Genomic DNA, 10,788 nt, shown 5'->3' with positions numbered 1-10,788 from the left:
CCATTATAGTGCAGTCACTGAACTTGAGCCAGACATCCTCGAGAGTGAAGTCAAGTGGGCCTTAGGAAGCATTAGTAACAACAAAGCTAGCGGAGATGACAGTATTCCAGCTGAGCTATTTAAAATCCTAAAAGATGATGCAGTTAAGAGTGCTGCACTCAATATGCCAACAAATTTGGAACATTCAACGGTGGCCACAAGACTGGAAAAGGTCAGTTTACATTCCAATTCCAAAGAAGGGCAATGCCAAAGAGTGTTCAAACTACTGCACAATTGCGCTCATTTCACATGCCAGCAAGGTGATGCTCAAAATCCTACAAGCTAGGCTTCAGCTGCATGTGAACCAAGAACTACCGGAAGTACAAGCGGGGTTCCGAAGAGGCAGAGGAACTAGAGATCAAATCGCCAACATTCGCTGGATCATGGAGAACGCAAAAGAATTCCAGAAAAACATCTATTTCTGCTTCATTGACTACGCTAAAGCCTTTGATTGTGTGGATCACAACAAACTCTGGCAAATTCTTAAAGAGATGGGAGTACCAGACCACCTTACCTGTCTCCTGAGAAACCTGTATGAAGGTCAAGAAGCAACAGTAAGAACCGGACATGGAACAACCGATTGGTTCAAAATTGGGAAAGGAGTACGACAAGGCTGTATATTGTCGCCCTGCTTATTTAACTTATATGCAGAGTACATCATGAGAAATGCCAGGTTGGATGAATCACAGGTCGAATTTAAGATTGCCGGGAGAATTATCAACAACCTCCGATATGCAGACGATACCACCCTAATGGCAGAAAGCAAAGAGGATCTCAAGAGCCTCTTGTTGAGGTTGAAAGAGGAGAGTGCAAAAGCTGGTTTGAAACTCAACATTAAAAAAACGAAGAACATGGCATCTGGTCCCATCACTTCCTGGCATATAGAAGGGGAAGAAATGGAAGCAGTGACAGATTTTATTTTCTTGGGCTCCAAGATCACCGCAGATGGTGACTGTAGCCATGAAATTAAAAGACGCTTGCTCCTTGGGAGGAAAGCTATGGCACACCTAGACAGCATAATAAGAAGCAGAGACATCACCTTGCTGACAAAGGTCCGTCTAATCAAAGCTATGGTTTTCCCAGTAGTAATGTATGGCTGTGAGAGCTGGACTATAAGGAAGGCTGAGCGCCGAAGAATTGATGCTTTCGAACTGTGGTGCTGAAGAAGACTCTTACGAGTCCCCTGGACTGCAAGGAGGTCAAATCAGTCCATCCTAAAGGAAATCAACCCTGAGTGCTCATTGGAAGGACAGATACTGAAGCTGAAGCTCAAATATTTTGGCCACCTAATGCGAAAACTCCCTGGAAAAGACCCTGATGCTGGGAAAGATTGAAGGCAAAAGGAGAAGGGGACGGCAGAGGATGAGATGGCTAGATTGCCACTAGATACTGATACTGTATCTAGTGATACTGTATCTAGTGATACTGTATCTAGTGATACAGCTACATACTAAGGACAGGAAGGCCTGGCGTGCTATGGTCCATGGGGTCACGAAGAGTCGGACACGACTGAACGACTGAACAACAACATTGCCTAGAAAGGTGGCCACCAACTATGAACTCTATGTATACTGTCTTGAGCTCCACAATGGAAGAAAGGTGAGATTTAGGGAGTCTCTGCATTAAACAAAAAACCCACAATCCTCCCATTGTGGAGTCTTTCCACATTTACTGCAGGCTCCCAGAGGGCAACGATGTGATTGCCAAAAGGGGAAGTTTTTTTATTTTCAGTGTTCCATAGTTCTCACTGAAACAGTGCCATCTAGTGGCTATTTAATAGTGCAACAAGCAATGTACACTGTAGGGAAAATCTGGGATATTTGAATACCTCATTACCTCAGGATCTTTTAAACATGGGATAACTGGGAAATACCACTGGATGTGCCTTGGGGGCTGATGACATTGTGAAAAGGACCCACAAACTTCCATGAGTGACCCACCACAAGTGCACAACAAAAGCCTCATGTGATGGTGCCAATGAATGAACTTAAGTAAAAATCCAATGCAATGTTACATTATGCATGTCAACAAAATGAGTGTACATGTATTTTGTTTTATAAATGTGGTCAGTTCAGCATGGTTGTGTTTTTTTTTACTTAGTTTTGCAACACACATGATTTTGAGACACCGAGCAGTGCTCATATGATGGGTGTAAATGATTGTGGATCCATAAACCCTACTACCTGAGCCCAGTTTTAACCAAATGATCTGAAAACAACTGCTCACAAAAGGTAGGGGGGCTGATCCCCTTCTGGTCCTCCTGTAATTTGAGCACTGACTCAAGAGTATGGTAGTACCATGAGGACACCTTGAATACATAAAGGAGAATTGAGAGTATATGTAAGGAATAGGGAGATGTGATGTGGGTATAAAGAAGGGGCAAGTATCCATGCAGGTCATAGATGCACCTTCCACTAAATAAAATACTTTTTGCAGAGACTTTGATCCTGACTCAGACATGGAGCTCCTCTACTTGGACCAGCACTTCAATAGAGGGAGCTGATCCATGGATTGAAATGAGCTTTATGAGCCAGTTTTGACACTAAAATTGCCCACATGGAGAGGCCCTGTGATGGAAAGCACCATCTGACAAGAGGGCCACACCAAGTTATTTTGGTCAAGGTGACTGCATCCACAAAGCCATCGATATACAGGATTGTAAAGCATATGACCCATCCCTATAGACTCATGAAAGCAAGATTGAATGTGCCGGATCAGGCAAAAGCCTCCATTTCCCCATCTTTGGACAACCATCATTTGTATCTTTTTCTGTGCCGGATCTTTTTCTCAGCCTCAACATCAGCCTAGAGCAATGCAGATAGGGATGTAGACTGTGTAAAATCCACTACATCTGTGTTTCACAGATTGTCAGGTGCCTTTTGTTCCATTGTCCACCCACAGACGGATGCAAAAAAAAAAATTTCGTTGTGCGGAAAAATACGCAAATAATTACGTAAGTATTTACGTAAGCATTTATGTGAGTATTTACATAATTTACCTTAGTACGTAATATTTAGCATATTGTCCCACATTCCATTCAGTGTTTCCTCAGCACACGTATTTTCCTACCAATTTATATGCATACATTTCGGGAAAGTAAAAAATCATCCGGAAGTCCATGGACTCCATGCGACCTGAAGGGGTCGCTCCGCAGCGGATTCCACAGGTTGGATTCTTCGAAATTCGAGCTCATTTTAGTCCATCTCAAATTTCTCCAGCATCCCTAAATGCAGATTCATTACACACTATATGTGAGTGTGTGTGTGTGGGGGGGGCATTTCCTTTTGATTGGAGAGAGTTGATTTCTCTCGCTCCTTGTTTTCTTGCAAATGGGTGCAACCCTACAACATCTTTACCTTTCAGAGATGCACATCCTGGCAGCACTAAGCTATGTAATGCTCTGCTGGAAGTGTTCCTCATTGCCAATGGCGTTGCATCAGCATCATGCAAAGTTATTTTTTTGACACATAATTTGCCAGAATGGAGACTGACTTGGCTCCTTATAGGCCATCACAGATCCAGCTACATTTATACAACACACCTGACAGCATCCGTTCAGGGACAGCCCAAGACAGGTGAAGGACAAGATGACTTCCCTGTTGTCTTCCAAGTTCCGGGACTCTTAGAAATAAGAATCTGAGTTCAGGCGAAGCTGAAGAGATGTAGGGTTTTATTTTATTGTTCCTTTCTTGCATACAACCACAAGCAAGCTTCTGTTTGTCCTCCCAGCCCTGCCAGTGTAGCATAAGCCCCCAGGTGGACTAGTCTGTGATTCATCCAGGACATTCTGAAATCCTGGCCTGGATCAAGGAATAGATCTGCCTGACTTCACAGCCCCACCATACAGCTGAATCTTGCTTCAACACCGGTAATGGGACAGGATCTTACACTCTACCTGAGGAGAGCAGACTACCTTAGAGGGCTACAGAACAGGCCATGTGGCACAAGACAACTCCGTCCTCCAATACCTTGCCATCACTTACTCACCACGCCGCTTGCTCACTGCCAATGTGAACAAATGTTGCAACACATGCATCACATGAGCATAGCAATGCATGTGCACATGCTGCGCCTGCTGGAGTGCACGGTCTGGGCCAGCCTTCCCCAACCCGGTGTCCTCCAAATGTGTTAAGAGTACGACTCTCAGCATGCTGGGAGTTGTGCTCCAACACATCTGGAGAGCACCAGGTTAGGGAAGGCTGTTCTGAGCTGCTTGCCCCTCTGCCTGCTTGCTCGCTCAGGGGCCTTTCCCAACAGCACCATCTGTGATGCGCTGGGAGAAGGAGACTAGGCCAGCCAGCCAGACGTGCAGCAAGCAAGCACGGCCACCAGCTCAGGATAAGGACAGCCAGGTGTTCAGGAGGAATGGCTGGAGGGCTCCTGCCCCCCCTCAGTATCTACCGCCTGAGGCAGCTGCCTCACTCTGTTTCATGATAAGGCCGGTCCTTCATCTTTTAAGAAGAGTCTTGCAATGGACAGATGCCCTGGCAATGCTGCTGACATGGCTCCTGCCTCTCTCATGCATGCGTACAGTTTGCTAGCGTAGCAGTCAGCTGTACGGCCATAGGCCAGGTAGCAGCAGGACAAGAGAACAGTATGCTCCTCTGAAGGGCAAGATAAAGATGCAATTAATAAAATATAGGACTGAGTGCTCACTTGTGTTTAGCAGAGATCTAGAGATAGGAGATAAACACACACACAATAGGGCAGCAATATAAAGGGATAATAAATTGTGTTTCATATAGCAAAATCGCCAAAGGATCTTTGTGTTGTTAGTACTCTAACCACACAATGCAGATGATGAATTGTCAGGGCTGCTGGCGGCTCATGACACGCTGAGATGAACGCAGCACGCTGGCCCATGCAGAGCACCTTGGATAGCTCCTTTGGAGGTTTGACTGGTTCCGAATGAAACCCAGAGTGGAGTCCCCACCCCAGTGACATAGGAGCTACCAGCCTCCAGGGCACTGTAGGAAATGTGAAGGGGTAGTTTGTCCCTGTCCACCAGTGCCTCCAGGCTGAGCAGCCTGTGGCATCGAAGGGGGTTCACGGAGATGATTTTGCTCAATTCCCCTTCAAGCCAAGAGCCTGCCCTGCTTAAGTGGCTGCTGTGGGAGGCCATCTTTAATGGATAGGTGTCGTTGTCTAAATTAAAATCCTTTGTAACAAACCAGCAGCAAAAAGTAGTTTGATCGTTACTGTTACTGGGCTGGCTTAACATTTACATCATTTGTGCAAAGGACATGCTAACTGCTGAATTATTACTGATCCCCTGCCCTGAGGGCAAGGCCTACTGTCAATTAAAGAATCACAGAGAAAGCAGCAGACATGCTAACACAGAAAAGAAATGGGCTTTCAAGCATACCCAGTATTTATAATGGTTCATTAAATATGAGCTGGAGAACAGAAGTTATTAATTGAGTGGGAGTTAAGTGTGTGGTCAGATACGCTATTTACAAAAATATACACATCCTTTCTGAGTTCCCTCACAGTAATTTTTAATTTTTTGTAAGCCTCTAAATGTTGGGCTAGCGCATATGGAACATAATGCTAACAATTCAGAAGAGACTATGTTTCAGACTTTTAAATCTATTACTCTTCTGTTTATTAATCCCATATGGTTCACAATGCAGGATTTATTTGGAAATTCCACTCCTTCCCAACCTTATGCCAAATGCATTAGGAAATAAATACGCAAAATTAAAAAAAAGTGCAAAAGGTTATTATTTCAAAATCTGTAGATGTTTTCAACAAAGACAGACCACAAACCAATGCTATAGTCAGGATTTCTTTTTGCAGATCATACATTTGCAATCTCAACAATAAAGTCTGCATTTGGCAGATTATTCAGAACTGGCCACCAACCAATATTTCAAGATCTCATTATACTATAAATATAGCTCCCAAATGTATAATGTTCAATTTAGTGGAGACAAAGAAATACAATGTGTTTGCCCTCAAGTATCCGTAATGCTATTATCTCTGCCTTCCCAACCTGGTGCTCTCCAGATATTTTCAACAACTCCCAGAATTCTTGACCATTGGCCATTCTGGCTGGGGCTGCTGGGATTTGAAGTCTAAAACATCTGGAGAGTACCAGGTTGGAGAAGGATGCTATATCTAGGTAAGTGTTTGAGATCTTGGGTTGTTCAGTGGACAGAGACGATATGGCTCAGACCCATGGAAACCCTGGGTAGCTTTAGGCAGATCCTTTTGGGCATTTCCACTCCATCTACTTGTCATAGTTTCACATTGGTGGGGGATCCAGATGTTTTTGGTTAAAGTAATATTACTGTTGCAAGGTCACAGGTATTAGAGTTTTCAAGCATGAAAACTGCAACACGCTGCCACTGGGAAAATGTGATTCTGTCCAACCCACCTATCAGCTGTGACTGATAGTACTGTGAGAAATGTTTGTGCAATTGTCACTGGCTCCTATTGGATAGTACCCGTGATGTCATTTGTGATGAGCAAAGTAACTTCCCCCCGCCTTCCACCACGTTTTACTTTAGAGGTTGAGAATTCCTGTGCTAGGCTGCTTAAACACAAGAGCACTCATGTAGTCCTTAAAATAAAATTAAAAGTGCCAAACATCAACAGTTACCCTCCTCCTACCATTTCAACTTTATTCTGATTTTTCAGTTCTTCAGCACTGGAGCACACACAGAGGCATACAGTGTTCTCTCCCTCCCTCTCTCTCAAAGGAACAGCAGGTGTACAACTTTCTTTCAGGTAGCTATTGGCACTGGAACAGCACTAGTGGGAGTATAGCACTAGTGAGAAAATGCGCCCATCTATTAAATGGGATTAGCACCTTATCCCATGAGATTGTTGTGCAGATAACTGAGATTAGCAAACAGCAGATTTCCCCCTGAGCCTTGGGGTGACTATAACTCCAGAAATGAGTTCATAATCTGAAAGATATGTTTTGCACTGTATATATTTGCTTTACATTCCCAGAAAACATTACTAATAACTGTAGTTGCGGTATGCTTGAGATTGAAAATAAAACACCAGTGTTGTCCAATCTTTAAGGTCCACCACTTTGGCATGATTTAAACTGGTCATCTGCATGGCAAGTGCAATGTGCCCCAGATTCGCTGTTATAATGCACAACTGGGAATATGGGATTGTGTCCATGAGGAAGGTGAGAGTTTTATCCCTGTAAGAATCCTGCAAAAAGCCAGATATTAAGTTTCACCATCCTCTGTGGCTCCATCAAACATGGGCATAGGTGGAGAACCAATGTGGCCAGAAGCTCCCAGCATGGGTAGCCTGCAGGCATACTTTGTGCTAAAGAGCAAGTACATCCAATCTCCAAAATCACCACAGAGTGGGATGCACTGTAGTCTTGTGTGACCAAAATTGCTAAATGAGAATGCCAAGTCAAGGCTGACGAAAGGAAAATGATCAGAAAGAAGCTGGGATAAATTATATGAACTGTCAGGCAAGATGGACATGCTGAGTTGTGAGAAGGGGAATAAAGTGCATGAGGCCCCTTCTTTCAAAGATGTGTCCCTCCATAACATCCTACTGCCTTAAAGCATAATGGGTGTCCCTTGGTTTCCTATTCATGCTTGCAATGGAACTTAATTAATAGCCCTTATTGAATCTTTATTTTGAAATTCTGATTCAGCAGCCATTTTTTTGGACCTGCTGTTTAAGGAACATATGGGTAGTAAGCAGTAAATTAGTGCAAGGCCAGAATTCAGTCCTGGCATTTGTGAAGTAATAATAAAGAAAACACAGCCTCTGTAGATGTCAAAAGTAGTTTTCTTTCATCTATCAGTAACCACAAGGTGCCACAGACAGATCTCTCCAAATTGGGAGAATGGGCATCTAAATGGCAAATGCGGTTTAACATTAGCAAGTGTAAAGTGATGAATGTTGGGGCAAAAAATCCCAACCAAGGATAACCTGATGGGATCTGAGCTAGTGGTGACTGAGCAAGAAAGAGATCTTGGGGTTATGGCGGAGAGTTCGATGAAACTGTCAAGCCAGCGTGTGTCTGCTATAAAAAAAAAAAGCAAACTCCATGTTAGGCATAATTAGACAACTACGCCCTTATCTGGACAAAGATAGCCTAGCTACAGTTATCCATGCTCTGATAACGTCTTGTCTGGATTACTGTGATGCATTATACGTGCGGCTGCCTTTGAAAACAGTCCGGAAACTTCAGCTGGTCCAAAATAGGGTGGCAAGACTGTTAACAGGGACTGGCCAACGAGCTCATATTACACCAGGACTTTTCCAGCTGCACTGGCTGCCAGCCCATTTCTGGGCCTAATGCTGGTATTAATATTCAAAGCACTTAACGGCTTGGAGCCAGGTTATCTGAAGGATCGCCTCCTTCCATATGTGCCTGCCTGGACCCTAAGAACATCCTCAGCGGTTCTTCTCTGTGAGCCCCTGCCAAAGGAAGTGAGGCGGGTGGCTACTAGGAGGAGGGCTTTTTCTGCTGTGGCACCCTGGCTGTGGAATGAGCTCCCTAGTGAGGTTCACCTGGCACCTACACTGTATTCTTTCCGGTGCCAGGTGAAGACCTTTTTATTTTCCCAGGCATTTTAGTATTTTAGCTTTCTAGACTTTTAGCTCTGCTGTTTTAAATCTGTATTTTAAATCCCTGCATTGCTGCTAGGTTTTATCCTGGTTATATTGTTATACTGTGGTTTTAATGTTTTATATATTTTATATTGTTTTATTGTGTGCTCTTTGGTTTTAATTTTTATGAACTGCCCAGACAGCTTCAGCTACTGAGCGGTATAGAAATGAAATAAATAAAATAAAAAATAAAAAAATAAATTAGGAAAAGAATTGAGAATAAAACTGCCAAGAGTAAACTGCCCTTATATAAATATTTTGTGCAACCACAGTTAGAATACTGTGTAGAGTTCTGGTCAGCATACCTAAAAAAAAAGATATTGTAGAGTTGGAAAGGGGCAACTAAAATGATCAAGGGGCTGGAGCATCTCCCCTGTGAGATATTATAACAGCTGGGATTATTTAGCTGGGAAAAAAGGAGGGTAAGGGGAGACATGATAATGGTGTACAAAATCATGCATGGTGTGGAGAAGGTGGAGAGGGAGATTTTGCTCCCTCTCTCATAATACTAGAACCCGGGGTCACCCCATGAAGCTGATTGGTAGGAGATTCAGGACAGACAAAAGGAAGGACTTCTTCACACAGCGCATAGTTAAACTATGGAATTCGCTACCACAGGATGTAGTGATGGCCACCAGTTTGGATGGCTTCGAAAGGGGGTTGGACAAATTCCTGGAGAAGGCTATCAATGGCTACTAGTCCTGATGGCTATGTGCCACCTCCAGACCCAGAAGCAGTGAGCCTCTGTACACCAGTTGCTGGGGGGCATGGGTGGGAGGGTGCTGTTGCACTCATGTCCTTCTTGTGGCTTTCCCCCGGGCAGCTGATTGGCCACTGTGTGAACAGAATGCTGGACTAGATGGACCATTGGTCTGATCCAGCAGGGCTCTACTCATGTTCCTATCTGGGATTAGGGATGACTTAGAGCTTCTAGGTTATAGGACTTGAAGCCCAACACATCTCATTCTAGAAATTGCAATGGGCAGAAATAACCCAGCTTGTTTTAGGGTGCCACCCATTCTCTTTCCATAAGAGGAGCTGTTATCATATCACTACTTGCACTCATTCCCACAGGGCATAAGGCTCATGTCTCTCATTCCAAATCTTCTCTTGGCTCTGTTGTCAACACACCTTCTCTGTTCATCTTACTTTAAGAATAAATAAATCCCCAATGGAATTTTTAATCATTCCTTCTATTTTTGACAGGCTTCCCTACTTGTTTGCTCAGATTTGCAGCAGGCATCTTTTTGTTCCTAGCTTGGCATTTATTTATTTAGAAAATGTCTAAGGACACAATCCTATGCATATTTAGACAAAAAAAGTGATACTGGGGATCCCAGGATTCCCCAGCCAGCCATGCTTTTTTCTGTCTAAACTTGCATAGGATTGCACCCTAACAAAACATTCGTACAAGGCTAAACCTGAGCGAAGGCTCCTTCTCAGCATCTCTTTTCAGTACCAAACCCCAAAGGGCTGACCCCTAGAATATGTGAGGTAATACGCGCCTCCATGCATGTGCAGAGTCTCAACCTTCGGAGTAACCATACATAGACCAGCCTTCCCCAACGCCCAACCTGGTGCCTATTTTCAACCTGCTCATATTACCATATATATATATATCTATATATATATATATACATTGTTGTTGTTGTTCAGTCGTTCAGTCGTGTCCGACTCTTCGTGACCCCATCGACCATAGCACGCCAGGCCTTCCTGTCCTGCGCTCTCCCCCGGAGCGTGCTCAAGTCCATATTCATTGCATCAGTGATGCTATCTAGCCATCTCATCCTCTGCCGTCCCCTTCTCCTTTTCCTTCAGTCTTTCCCAGCATCAGGGTCTTTACATACATACATACATAAATGGATGTGTTCAATCCTCCCCCAGCCCCGCTCTTTGTTTTCTTTTCCTATATCAAGGGAGATGTTAAGGATTACTGTGTACTGATGTTTCATGATATGAATTCCCCCTCCCTGCCCCCGCATTTTTGCTTTTGTCATTGCTGTGGATGTGCTGCAAATAAAAAGATTTACAATAAAAAAACCCGGTGCCTTCCAGATGCGAGGGGACTGCAACTCCCATAATTCCCTGCCAACATGGCCACGGACCCTATGAGCCGGCATACTGTATTGCAGCCTTCCCCAACCCGGT

This window comes from Heloderma suspectum, chromosome 2 (assembly GCF_057233095.1).
Source record: "Heloderma suspectum isolate Gila_16-S chromosome 2, 16-S_ref, whole genome shotgun sequence".
Lineage (NCBI taxonomy): Eukaryota > Metazoa > Chordata > Lepidosauria > Squamata > Helodermatidae > Heloderma > Heloderma suspectum.
Note: the sequence above shows the minus strand (reverse complement) of the source record.